This window comes from Tamandua tetradactyla, chromosome 6 (assembly GCF_023851605.1).
Source record: "Tamandua tetradactyla isolate mTamTet1 chromosome 6, mTamTet1.pri, whole genome shotgun sequence".
NCBI classification, from domain to species: Eukaryota; Metazoa; Chordata; class Mammalia; order Pilosa; family Myrmecophagidae; genus Tamandua; species Tamandua tetradactyla.
The window spans coordinates 102827055-102842400 of NC_135332.1; positions in this window are offsets into that span (position 1 = coordinate 102827055).

Consider the following 15346-nt stretch of genomic DNA (forward strand, 5'->3'; position numbering starts at 1 on the left):
TAATCTTTTGGTTAGATATGTTCACATATTTATAATTCCTTGGTTGAGACTTTTTTCCCCAAACATATTAAAAACTCTTTAAATAATATAATATCACTTATATGATCATTTGTATATACTAGTATGCTGTTTAGTGGTTATAGTGTATAACCTATCTTTAGGTTATTTTACACATAACTGGCTGAGTGGTCTGGATGGTGAAATGATCTCCTCCAGGTAACACATCAGCAAAAAAGTGAGTCTTCTGGTCCCAATTGTGGTCTTCTTTCACGAAGTCTCATTCTCACCTTTGTTATCAAAAACACTTTTATTTTCCTTACAGAAAGCACTGCAACTAGTTTATGCATCACTTCAAGGGCTTTTTTTAAATACATGTACAAGCAAATACATAAATGCATGCACATATACATACATACAAACACACACATATTACTTTTACACTGAATTGTGCAGCAAAAACACAATTCTTATTAATTAAATTTATCTTCCTTAAAGTGATTTTTGACCAACTTAAGACACATAAAGTTCTGTCTCTTACTTTTTTAACAACTACTCATTTTATTGTATAATATAATTTATTAATTATATTGTATAATATAATTTAAAATAATATTTTAAAACCATTCCCTTAATGACAAAGGACAGGTTTCTTTTAAAGTTTCTGCAGTATCAAAAAGCAATTTAACAAATCAGCTCAAGCATATGTTATTTTACTCATGTGGCTATATCTGTAGGATTTGTGGATAAAGGCAAAAGGTAAGGGCACTTTGCAAAGCTTTTTCTTTAACTAGTGCTGAATTACCTTGCATAAAGTTGTACTAATTTGTACTTTTAGCAGAAACTATGATGCTGTCTCTGTGTTCTCAAACTTTTCTGATATTTGCCAATATGTATAAATGAAAACAATATTTTCTTATAATTTAAATCTTGCTTTTCCTTTATTATGAAAGAGATCAGGTGTCTTTTCATATGTTGAGGAGTCAAACATTTATATGGCGTTTTCTGTGAACCTGCCATTTTATACACTCTGCAAATTTAATATGGAGTTTTTGAATATTTTCTTATTAATTCGTAGACATGTTGACACATTAAGGATATCAATACTTTGTGTTGAGTTGCAAATTGTTCCCAGGTTGTCACATCTTTTGATTTTTTTTTCTTCCAGCAGAAACATTGCCTTTAAATATAGTTGATTCTATCAACATATTATTACAAGGCTTCTGGAATTTTTTCCCATAATTAGAAGGCCTCAATCATTCTGAGATTATAGGAGAACTCTACATGCTTTTCTCCCTAATACTTTCATAATTTACTTTTCTTCTATAATTATGTGGTTCATCTGGAATATATTACGTGTGAGAAAGGAATTCAAATTTAATTTTTCCCAAACGGCTAACTTATTGTTCCGGTTTTGTTTGCTTAGTGATCCGTATTTTCTTAACTAAACTGAGGTTCTCACTTTGTCCTACGTAATGTCTTATGTAGGATTTCTGGATTTTCTATTCTATTCTGTTCTATCCAGTTATAGGAATGTGCCATGCTGTTTTCACCTAAAGTGGTTTAATAATTTATAAAGCTAGTACCCTTATTTTTCTTCTAGAATTATTATGTACATCTTCTGCACCAATTAGTAAGATTGATATTGGAAGAAGTGTCCTCATTATATTGTTGGGGTTTCTATCCAAGAATACGGCAGAACTTTACATTTGTTTAAATCCCCTTTTGTGTCTTTGAGCATGTTAAAATTTTCTTCTTACAAATGGTACCCATTTCTCGTTAAGCTTATCTTCAACATTTTGTCAATTTTGTGGCTATTATTTAATGTACTTTTTTCTTCCATTATAACATTTTACCTGGTTGTTGCTTACATTAATGCATCTTTCAAGTGTTCTAAATCTATTTTATTATGGTTCTTAAAGCACTATGATATTTTCTGTAACATTGTGCGTTTACATAACATATATTCATATACAGAGAGATTCCACCTTATATTTTGCTATATCATTTAGCATGATGTTGTGTCAATGCAGACATTTTATAAATGGTATTTTACAATGTTTGCTTACCTATTTATACCTTGGAATAAAGTAAGATTTTATATTTGAAATAATCATTCTCTCTTAATAATACATGCTATATTTTAGAAATCATTCACTATTTAAGTACCATGATCTCACTAATATTTAAAAATAAGGCATGTTATTGAAGTATTATTTGCTTGCATTAGAGCAAAATCATAAATAAATATGAAAATGAAAGCATGTAACATTAAAATTGACTAAGGATGACAGAGTCTGTTGATACTTCCAACCAAAACAACAAAACCAGAACATTGCCCTGTGAAAATGGCCAACTTCCCTGTGCAAATTATCATAAAATAAACCTTGCTTTATTTCTATTTACATAAAAATGTGTGCAATTATAATAATAAGTGGCCCAAATCTGTTGTTTGCTTAAGAATGGGAACCTCAAAAAAACAATAGGGCGGGCCACAGTGGCTCAGCAGGCAAGAATGCTTGCCTGCCTTGCCAGAGGACCCAGGTTCGATTCCCGGTGCCTGCCCATGTTAAAAAAATAAATAAATAAAAAAATAATTTGTTTCTAGAGCTTATTCAATGGATAGGTATTCTGTGTGTGTACATACAGGCATATTTTCTCATATTGGGACTTGTAATGGTGGTTTAGATGTGTGATAAAAATAAGCCTGTTGAATAAATGAATCCTTTTCCCCTGGGTGTATAATACAGCATATGAGACTAACAATTAATTAGTAGAGATCTGAGTTACAAATAACCAGGTAAATTTACCCTACTAACTGCTCTAGCACTGAACTGGGTAATGTCTCTTGCCCTGTGACTCTTTTTATCAGTTATTCCTTTTACCCTTATAATCGCTGCGATGTAATTCGCATGTATCATTTCTTTGATATATATATTTTTAAGACTTACTAGTCTTTTCTGACCATGATTTTCAATTCATTGACAGGAAGGGCTATTCATTATTTATCTGCTTTTCTCGCTACACTTTCCCCTCAGGTTCCAGTGCTTAGAATGGTTCTGGGCACAGAGTGACAAAAGAGAAACATGTACCTAAATATTTTAGCTTTCATTGAAATAATTCATTAAATATTAAATTAATTAAGTCAAAATGATAGTCATTCAGGTGCTTTAGTATAATCTGGGGGGGTGGGGAGTAGATAGGGGAGTGAGTTAGAGAGTAAAATCCCTTGAGGTCTTAAGAAATTTTTCCCACTTTGAAATTCCTACCTTTATAAAAGGTATGGTGCATATATTTGTAATATTACTAATTATGGGAAAACAACCCCCTCACAGACTCTCAAAGAAAAATGTCTTCATAGTCAATCCTGGTATTATTCATAACAACCAGACAATAAGTGAGGATTTCCAACTTAGAACAATAATCTGAGCTCTGGCTGTAGGACAGTAATTTCTTTCAGTCCAATGTTCCCACCAAAAACAAGATAAATACAATCTGGATTTAAAAACAAACTAAACAGTGGTTTTACGAATAGGAGAGGAAGAATAGTTTTATGTGACAAGGTTTTAAGGGGCCAAGAATCCAGATAAAGGGGAAACACATTGGGAGTTTGGCATTCTCTGCTTCTTTTCCTCTTGGGATAGTTTCCAATTTTTAAACCGTATCAAGTGAGAAGCTGAAAAGACAAGCAGAAAGCTGCAGTTTATAAATCCAAGGGAAGGTTTCCCCAGTCTTAGCAGTTAGATGAAAAGGAAAGAAAAAGGGAGATGCAGGGTCCACTAAGAAGTAAATATCCCAGGATTTCAGTTGAAGTCTCTGAAAGGCTATACAGGTGTGCTAGTTTCAAAGGATTTATGTACCCTAGAAAAGCCACGTTTTAATTCTAATCAATCTTGTGGGAGCAATCATTTCTTCTGATCCCTATTCAGTACTTTAGGTTGGAAACTTGATTAGGTCATCTCCAAGGAGATGTGACTCTACCCATTCCAGGTGGGTCTTGATTGCTTTACTGGGATCCTTTAAAAGAGGAAACATTTTGGAGACAGCTTGAGAATGATGAGCACAGCAGAGACACAAGAACTACAGAGTCCATCGGCCAGCCACCTTTGGAGATGAAGGAGATGCCCCTGGGAGAACCTCATGAAGCAAGAGGCCTGGAGAAGAAGCTAGTAAGTGTCACTATGTTTGCCACATGCCTTTCCAGTTGAGAGAGAAGCCCTGAACTTCATCGGCCTTTCTCAAGTGAAGGTAACCTCTTGTTGGTGCTTTAATTTGGACATTTTTATAGACTTGCTTTAATGGGGACATTTTCTTGGCCTTAGAATTGTAAATCAGCAACTTATTAAATTCCCCCTTTTTAAAGCTATTCTATTTCTGGTGTATTGCATTCCGGCAGCTAGTAAATTAGAACAAAAGGAGTAAGAGCAGATACAAATCAGACCAGCCCCCATAAAAACTGTCTTGACTAGATTGAGGTGATCTGCCTTTACTCTAATTACTTGTCTGAATAAAAGTATTTTCTCTCTGGATGAAGACAGCATCATCCAGAGTTTCATCAGTGCTGAATGACTGAGCACAAAGAGAAAAAAAAAAAAGAATAATAGAACCAGATCCCACAGATGAGCTAGATATTGGAGAAAGCAGAAACAGAACTTGACAGTTTTATAGACTATAGTTCTCTGGTGAGATTTCCCATCTTGCCATCTGAATTTTACCAGGCAACTAGAAATAATTAAAAAGATCAAATATACACATTAGGACAGAAAATACACTAATTGAAATTAAGAATGTAATAAGAAGTTTTCAACAACAGAATTAACACAGCATTTGTGAACTGAAAGATTGATGAGGATAAAATACCCAGGCTGAAACAGTGAAAGAAAAGCTGGACAATGTAGAGAAGAGAATCAAAACCACATGGCACACAGTGACAATATGCATATAAATAGAAGTCCAAATTAAGAGGAGAGAGAATGGAGTAGAAGGAATATTGAAGAAATATTGGCTGAGAACTTCCCCAAACTGACAATACAAGGTTTACAGATGCGAGAAGTACTATGAAACTATGAAAGCGGGATAAAGAAAAAGAAAACTGTACCTAGGCATGTGAAAAATGCTGGAGACCAAACACAAAGAACCACTCTTAAAAGCATCCAGAGGAAAAATAATTCCCTTAAAAGCAGCTGAAATAAGTTCATCGACTAACATTTCAAACAAAGCATGACAGTGAAAGGAAAATAAAATGTCATCGTTAAAGTGCTGAAAGGAAATAACTGCCAACCTAGAAATCTATACCCAGCCAAAATAATCTTCACAAAGAAGATGAAGTAAACACATTTTCATACAAACAAACACTGAGAGGACTTTTTGCCAATTGAACCATATTAAAATATACAAAAGGCTCTTATTTAAATATCCAAAAGGCTCTTATTTAAGCAGAACAAAACAATCCCAAATGGAATGATAGACATGCAAGATGGGCTAAAAATTAATGAAAAAATTAGATATGTAGTTAAATTTAAATGAATATTGACTGGGTAAAAAATAATAATGTTCATGTGGACCGTAAGTGTATATAACAGGTATTGCTGATATCCCATCTCAGAGCCCTTTGGTCCATCTGACTTTCCATGGAGATGCTGACAGCGCCTTCACACTGGCAGTCTTTCCAACCTCAAGAGCCTCATGTCTTCTCCACTTAAGATCTTTCTTCAGCACCATATTGGGCGTAGCTTGCTTGGTGGTCCACAGACCTTGCCCAGAAGTCCAGGAAGTTGATGGCTCAGGGGCAACCCTCAACAGGCACTGAATGGAAATCAGTGGGCAAATGCCCTCTTTTCACCAACATCTTGCAGAAAGCTACTGCGGCTGGTTTCCCATAGTTTCACGGAGAGCGCCTGACACATGCACCTGTGACCTGATCATTAAAACACACTTCAGTGGCTTTTCTCTCCCTTCCCTCCTTTCTCTCCTTGATTGCCTTCTTTCTGAAATCACTTTCCAGATGAGCTCTCTGGACCCCAGGTTTGGTCTTCTGGTCTGTTTTAGGGGAAAGTCAAACTAAGACATATAGGTGAAATAAGTTCTATGAAACAATAACACAAAAGGTGTGAGAAGATAAATGTATTTAAAATAGTCAAAGACTCATTGTCTTGAATGCTGAAAAAGTACTAATTTACAGTGATCTTTATTAATCTGAAATAAATCATCTGATCTCTAGGGTAACTCTCAAAATAATCAAAAAAAAAAAAAAAAACACGTATAACCAACAGCTAATATGAGAGAAAATAAAGGAAAATAGGTTTTTCTAAAAGAAGGCAAGAAAGAGGGAAAAAAAAGAGCCAAGAAATCAAATAGGACAATGTAGACTGTGACACAAATATGCCGGAATCATCTCAAATACAAATGCACTTAATACTCTAATTAAAAGATAGATACTATGATAGTATTTTTTAAAAACCACAAAGATCCAAATACATGCTGCTTACTAGAGAAACCCTTAAATATATGAACACAGAGAAGTTAAAAATAAAAGGAAAGGAAAAGATATACCACACTAACAATTACTCTAGGGAAGCTTAGTATAGCTATACCAAAAGAATGGGAAGTAAACTGTTCGGCCTGCATCATTTCCAGTAGCTAGAAATGACGAGGGACATTTTGTAATGATAAAATATCAACCCATCAGGAAATACAACAATTCTAAATTTCTGTACAGCTAATAATATAGCACCAAAATATGTAAAGCCAAAACCAGCTGAACTAGATGGAGAAAAAGAGCAATCAGTACAGAAGTGAAAGCCTTTAACTCATTCCTTTTAATAAATTATAGAATAAGCAAATTAAAAACATCAGCAATGACAGATGTTTCAAACATGTTTCCTAACTCCAACTCCATCGGCATATTAGAAAACTGTACCACTGAAGAATACATTTTCTTTCAGATAAATATGGAACATTTACCAAAATTGATTGCATATTGGGCCATAAAGTAATCCCCAAGTGCTCAGAAATTAAATAATTCTTGTCTAACTCATAAGTGACAGAAGATATCATAGTAGAGTTTAGAAAGTATTTTGAACAGAAAGACAACAGAATACAAAACATCAAATCATATGGGAGGCAGCTAAGGTTTTTCTTAGGTCAAAATGTACAGATCCTATAGACCTGGTTGCATTTGTTAGAACAAAAGCTGCAAATCAAGCAGCTAGGATCTATCTCAAGAAGTTAGGAAGAAACAGAGAATAAAAGGAAGGTAAAATAATAGTAGCAGCAGTGCTAAAACAGAAAGCAAACACACAATGGAGAAACTTAAACAAAGCAAAAGCAAAATTGTTTCTTGAAAACAATAATATTGTTCCTTTATACTCTTTTAAGAGTGTTTTCAGACTCCTGGATGGAAACCACTGCTAACATTTCAAATAATAAAATATATACTAATGTAAGTATGCTTAGTTTCCATTTTACCAAGCAAAGGTACTAGGGGAAAAAATAGATTGCCATCTTCTATCACCATTCATTTTAGACAAGAAATAGCTTTTGTAACATACCCTGAATAGGAAGAGCATATTCTTAGAATATAAAATAGACCTTTAATGAAGTAAATTTCCAGAAAACTCACTGCATTGCCCATATTGTTCTTATTTCATTATAGATTAGAAAAACAATCTTTGTGGCAAACCTGCCAGCATTTTGCAAATTCTACTCTACTGATATTCTTCTCCATCAGAAACTATGAGTTTATAAGACAATTCATATCTTGCTGTGATGTAAGCATCTCCTTATTTTAAGTAAGCAGCACACTGTGCAAATTTGATTCTGCTTTGTCTAGTTTCATGTAGAATTTTGATTTCTAAAATGAAATCTTAACAACTTTTCTGCTAGGAATTTTGCATTTTTTGGTCTGTTCGTTCCTTGGTTGGTTTCAAAGCTAGAATTCAGTAAAAACAACTGTTCTGATTCCTGGTTTTCAGGTATTAACCTCTCTCTCCTCACATCTGAGGTCAGCCTTTCTTTCCTTACAGTCCTTCAACTCTCTTTCCCCAACACCAAAATTCCTGTTCTTTCCAAAAGTTTCAGGATTTGGAATCTTCCCTACATAATCTTTATCTCCTTGGCATTTATATAATTACGTACGTAGGGAATTACAAAGTTTTATGCTATGTGTTTGTGCTTTTTACATAAATGACATCACACTATAGTTACTTAACTTGGATTGATTGAATTAGCCCCTCTCTAAGGCACTTCTAAATACAGACATGGATGAACTGGGCATGTTTATTCTTTTTTTTTTTTGAGCATTTCTCTTATTAAGCAATTGTCTTAGACATTTGTTACATATGTGTAAACCTTTGTTTTCAAATTCCCAAAACAAATAATAGGGTAGATTTAAATGCTCTATCAGAATCAAAAACCAAAGAATCTGATCTGAAGATGGAGAAACATTCCAGAAATGACATCCCTCTAGAAAGTATAACCTGCCTCTCTGACTACATTGTTTAAAGCAGGAGCTCTGCCATCAATCGTTTTTTTTTTTTTTTTTTTTGCATGGGCAGGCACCGGAAATCAAACCTGGGTCTCTAGCATAGCAGGCACCTGCTGAGCCATTGTGACCCGCCCACTGCCATCAATCTTAATCAAAAAAAAAGTTTTCATGATTACTCTATGTACTTGTCATTGAAGTGCCTAGGTTTAATAAACTTGTCTGAAAAGCTAAAAAGCCTCATTCTGTGATTTGTGGTATGGCTTAAAGTCACCACAGTCTCTTGAGTAGTGTTTGAACAATCCAAATTAATACGTAAGCACTTGAGGGCCAAATTAAATTAGGTGGCACCAGTTTCTCATCTTCAAGTTTTCAAATTCCTGTGTCTTTGAAATTGAGTATTAAATTGGCCCTGGTACTGTTGTGCTTTCCTTATCTTTTATCAATTTATAATGGTACCAAGTTAAAGAAAAAACACACGTAACCAAATTCATTTTCTGAGAAGTGTCAGAGACTTTTTCTGAGTTGAGAAGAAGATCCACTCAATGGCCCCCAAGAAGGGCTCTATTTGAGTGACAGAGACAAATCACATTTACCACCACTCCTCTCTAAGTATGGCAAAGGATATTTGCATACATCTGTCTCATTATTTAAATATCCATATGAGGCAGGCATTTTCAATATAGTTGAGAGAACTAAACTCAGAGAACAAAGTAACTTCCCTCAGACCCCTCGAAGCTAAGTTTGACTCCAACATATTTTACACAAGTTGTAGAGGCTAACACGTGAGGTAGGCATACCACATGGGAATTTTGTTGTCCTGTTAAAAAAAAAAAATCCAGCTGTAGACCCCTATCATTATTATATGATCCATCCTTTTGTGCCCACATCTGTCACTGTTTGCTTAACTACTGACCCATGGGGACTGCAAATGCTTTTTTTTCTGTGCAGATATTTGGAACAGAAGCAAATATTGAGGATCACAAGAATAAAGGTTACAGTAAGTAATCTGGCTTCCAAATAGAGATCTGATCTTTGTCTTAGCAGCTGAGGGTTGGGCGGATGTAAACTCTACATCCTGGAATTTTCCAAGTGATAGGGATGGCTGCTGTATAAGGGGGGGGGGGGGCTCTGGACCACACCTTATCACTTATGTTGAGGAAACAATTCAGGTAGGGCTGGCCTCGGTCAATACTAGAAAGACAAACCACCTGATTGGGGGGTTGGCTTTGAACCAGGGTACCTCAGCCCCACCTCCCAAAAGGGGAGGGGGCTGGGGATTGAGTTCCACCATGTGGGCTTTGATTCAATTAATCAGGCCTGAGGAACAAAACCCCAATAAAAATTCTGGACACCATGCACTGGTAGGACTTCCATGACTAATAATACATATCCATGTGTTAGGAGGCTGATATATCCTGACTCCAGGGGGAAAGGACAGGGAAGCTTTGCATTTGAGTTATTTCTCCAACTTTGCCTTATGCATTTCTTCTTTTATTTCCTACATACCTGCATCCTTTTCTGTTATAACAGAATTTTAAGTATACGTATGACACTTTTCTGAGTTCTGTGAGTCTTTCTAGTGAATTATCACACCTGAGGGAGCGGTAGGAGATCCCAAATTTCTGGCCAGTTGGACAGAAATGAGAACGGCCCTTGAAACCTCTGAGCTGGCAGCTGGTGTCTGAAATGAGGGCAGCCACGTGGGGACTGTGCCTTTAGCCTGTGAAATCTGACCACCTACAGGCAAAATCAGAATTGTATTTCAGTTGGTGTCAGAAGTTAGTGCAGAAGGCATGTGTTCTATTTGCTAGCTGCCAGAAAGCGATATACCAGAAACCAGAATGGCTTTTAAAAGGGGATATTTATTAAGTTGCAAGTCCACAGTTCTAAGGCCATGAAAATGTCCCAACCATAGAAATGTCCAATCTAAGGCATCCAGGGAAAGATACCTTGGTTCAAGAAAGCTGATGGCATTCAGAGTTTCTCTCTCAACTGGAAAGGCACATGGCGAACATGGCAGCAGCTGCTAGCTTTCATGAAGCTCCCCCAGGGGCATTTTCCTTCTTCATCTCTGAAGATCTCTGGCTGTCCTGGTTCTCTTGACTCTGGTGACTGAGAAATTTTTCTCTAAAACGGTTCCCTCTTAGAGGGCTCCAGTAAGCAGTCCCACCTTGAATGGGTGCAAACACATCTCCATGGAAGCCATCTAATCAAAAGTTACACAGCTCCATGGATAATCAAAAACTCTCACCCAGCAATACTGAATGAGGATTTAAGGGCATGGCTTTTCTGGGGTGCACCACAAAATCAAACTGGCACAGCATGGTTGACTTTTGGACTCCCAGTTTTGTAGTTAGGGTCTAACTACAAAAATGATGGCCTTCAAAGGGAACTCTGGATCCAAGCAAAATTCAGTGAATGATGAGCGAAGGTTGCTACAATCCCCTCTTAGTCACATGTCCCATCTGTTTGTTTATTCTTTCCTAACTGCATAACACTTTACTCCATGCTCTTGAAATTGAATTAAGATACAGTGTCTACTCTCAGCTAGGCATTCTTTCAGACCAAATAATGGCATAAAACTTTAAGATAGAGGTCAAATCAATATTATGTCAGTTAAAATAAAATTAACAAATACTATAAGTTAAAAATAAGAAATCTTTATCAACTGTTTCTTGGAGGATTCTTTTGTAGTACTGCCAAGCCCTTTTCATTGCCTTGACAAATTTTAAAAGATACTGTTTATCATTCCATATTTTTTACTCTCTTACCATGCTAAGCTTTCGTCACATCATGATGAAGGATGTTTTTGATCACCTGAAGATTTAAACACATGATCTGTTTCCTCCCATCAGAACCTCACATCCTCTGCCAGGCCACAGAGGGGATCACCTGGAATTACTGGGAACCCACCATGCAAAGGGAACTCAATCTATGCCCTTGAGCAAGTCCTAAGGAAGTTTTACATACACTGAGGGAGGGGAGTTTGAGATGGCTATGCCTATCATATTTTTCATGTCTGTAATTTCTACCCCTCTCTCTCCTGGTCTTTACAGGTTATACCAGGCAGATGGCCATGGCTGAAGATCCCCACCTGAGGTGTCGTCCTTCCTGTTGACTCTTGTGTCATATGTCAAATTAAACACGGTGGTTCCAGGCAGTGCATAGTTCCTGCAGGTGCCAGCAGCTGTGAACGGTGCTGACCAGGACAGGATTAACCTAGGAAACGCATGCCAGTGGAAGGATGCACTTGAACGTTAGCTTATTCCGAGTCTGTTTACTGTGACAGGAAAGTCATAAAGAACAAAGGAAAATCTTGTCACTAGCATAGAAAGACTATTCAACAAGCCTGGAGCTGGGGAGCAGGCTCCAGAAAAGCATTTTTCAGACTTTGCAGGGGCACATTGCTTTCTTGCACCCAAAGGTGAGCTGTCCCCCTTCTGAGAACACAGCCCTGGAATGGGGTCGAATTGCCTCCAACCCTGGATTGAACACCAGAGGCCTCGCCACTTCTAATGTCGAGTGTGATTTCTAGCAACGTCCCTTGTGCTGGCAGTAAATGGAGTGTTTGACGATACTGAGGAAGATTGAATTACAGTACTGGGATTTTCTCGTAACTCAGCCATTCAGTGACTCAATTTTTGACTTAACCACAAATAAATTCCGGGAAGGCTTCGCAAAAGCTCTCTCTTTATATTAGCAAAAAATGAAGCGACTTTGACATTTGGAAAGATTGCTATTAGTTTTAGGGTCATTTTTTCCCTTTTCCTGTTTTTTTTTTCTTTCTTTTTTTGGAAGGGGAATCGCGTACACATCAGTCTCTATATATGTAAGATCATTGTGAGATGGTTTCCCAAAAGATTGCAGGTTTCAGACTAATATCATTGAATATCACAAGTTTTCCTTTTCAAGAAATAGATGCAACCAAGGACTGGATTTTCACAAATATTTGAAAATCATATAGAGTATTTTAAAACAACTCCAAAAGCATTTTGTATTTAAGTCTTTATTTCTCTCTTTCTCTTTCAGACTCTACACACAGATTCTTTCAGGAGCTGGGACACTCAGTTCTACTGAGCTGATGTTTTTTCATTATTCATTTAGCTTCAGTAATTTTCCATGTACCAGATACTCACTTTTGTAAAAATTGAGGGGAAAAAAACATGCTGTCAGTATCAATAAATCTGCACCCAGAAAGTCACTCTCTATCAGGGTTTCAAAAGTGCTTCATGGTTTTCCGATCTCCTGTCTGTGTTAATCAGCTCTGATGTTTCACACACTCAGACACACAATGCCAAGTTCTAAACCAGCTTGGAGCTGCGTTCCATTTTAGGAACCAGAACCTGGATGATTTATTCTTAACTGAATAAAGTCTTGTTAAACTACTCTCTGTGAAAAGCACAAAGTGGCTTGAGCCAGGATGGGAACGTTTGGGTACTACTATAGTTGGATGCTGTGGGAAAGAGGAGAGCAATTTTATTTCCCACTGTAAATTAAATTGCCTAATTTGACCCTGTACCAGTAACATGATAACCAATTAATATATTAATGGACAGGGATTATGCTGTCTGGATTTAGAAATGGAAACTAGGAGTCAACTCCTCTTAAATACTCTTTGGGGCATTTTTTTTTTTTCTTCCTGTGCAGTCAAAACCAAGTACTTGTGTAGCAGTGAGAATTACTAAAAGAAAGACTGTGAAACTAAATTGGTTAATATTTGCAGCGGTTTGTTTAACCCTTGGAGAAGAAGTGCTACAAGTATTCATTGCCTGATATAACAGTTGTGTAAAATAATAAAAGAGGAGTCATTATCCCATTTCCTATCAATTTTTTCTCCCAGTTCAAGCCGTAGTAGCATTTCATTTTTTATTCTTAAAAACCAATCTGGGTGGCATGGCTTATTTTATCTCTACACCCTGGCCATTCACAGAGCAGATGACACATTTTGTAGTTTCTCATGAAGGCTTTTAAAGACCGTTTTTAACCCAAATCACATAAGATATTGCTATCTAATAATATGTAATTTGCCCAATCACTGCTTTTAGAACACTTTAAAAATCAAGGAAAAAGCTGCACATACTTAGTAACTAATGCACACAGATGTGATAATGCTAATCTTGCTACTTAATAGTGATTATCGAATTGGAGTTCATCGTCAGTGCTAAGATTGCAAGTGGTTTGGAATAACTAGAAATGGAGTAAGAATTACACTTGCGTAAAATAGAAGACACAATAAAATTGCTCTCCAAGCATAAAGCAACTATGTATATCTCTAGCACCCAAACATCTGGGAAGAAGAAAGTAGGCCTAGCACTCTTGAGCCAACAGACAGATTAAATATGATTAAGGATGGTTTTTAAATTCTTACAAATGCAGATCCCAGTGAAGAAGGGAGTGTTATGGAGCCCCACTGATTTAATTTGGATGTAGTGTAATTTACTGGGCTGAAGTAGAAACAGTGTTTCTGTGAGGCCATCATAAGCTCATTAGAAACATACTGAGAAAGCTTAATGGTTCACAGCCCACAGTTTTTTTTTTTTTTTTTTTTTTTTGCATCTATTTTATTGTGATACCCTCTCCCACAGCTTACTACTCCACACTGCTGGTAGTATGGTGGTTTCCATACACACCCCAGAAAATAAGAGGTATTTTTAAAAACAAGATTTAAAGTCACCAAGAACCGTATAAAGCCAATATTTCAGGGGTGTGTGGCATGCTGTGAGGAGAAAAACTTCTCATGTGTTGTTAATCATGGTGAGATTTGTTAGTGGTTAAGTACTGAATAGAGCAACTAATCAAAAGCTCAAACATCCCACACAATGGAACAGAAATAATTACTCTCCCTGAGCTTCTATTGTTTCCTGCCTCAGCCTTCTCTGGACTAATAAAAGGTTTAAATTTAAATTGTGGGAAGGAAATGTCAGCCTTACAAAGAAATACATGTTCAGCTGCTTTGCTCACCATCAGGTAAAACATATAACGAATTAGACCTGAATAGGCTAAAGCTAAGCAAAGCTTAAACAAACCTGGACCACCCCCTCCCACCCAGGCACTTTTCTTTTCCCCCTTGCCCCTAATTGACATGACCACATTAAAAAATAAAATAAGCCTGGGTTCCAACATCCTTGCCTTTCAGATGAGAAGCTTCTGATAAGGCATAAGCGCTTTACTTACGAGGTATAGATATACGTGCTTGTGATATCAGTTATGCAAGTTGGTGATTTAGTTCAAACAAGGGGTGTTTACTCTGATGTTTCAGAGGAAGAATGGGGGGCGGGGGTTGGGAAAGGGAGAGAAAGAACCCGTAAAGACTTCCTGCATCTCAGTGTGTGTGATTTTTCACATTTACTATCTTCAACAAAACCAAGATAAAGTTTCAACCCAAGACTTGTCTTTGAAGAGTTTCACGTTACTAAGAAGCAAGTACAACCAGATGAACGTAGGGCCAGTGACAATTCTACTGAAGTCTTTTGAATTATGGATCTTGCAACATACTTGGACTCATGGGTCTCAAACAGAATCGGCAGAAAGAAAAAAAATACATATTAGGACTACAGGTGCATTCATCAGTTAACGTTTATCACATGGTAGTGTGTTAAATAATCAAGACGTTGGCAATTTTGGGATATTCAATAATCCTTGCTTACTCTTTTATCTATCCAAATATATGTCACTCATTGCTTTATTTTGTTATGGTACGCCAAATGAGATAAATAACAGCCCCCCCCCCCCGAAAGAATTATACTCTACTTTTAAAAAGTCATACACTTAAAAAAAAAAAAAGAGTCATACACTTGAAATCACTATAGATGTATATGGAAACAAATGGAGAATAATTCTATGCCACGCCACTCAAAGAGCCGG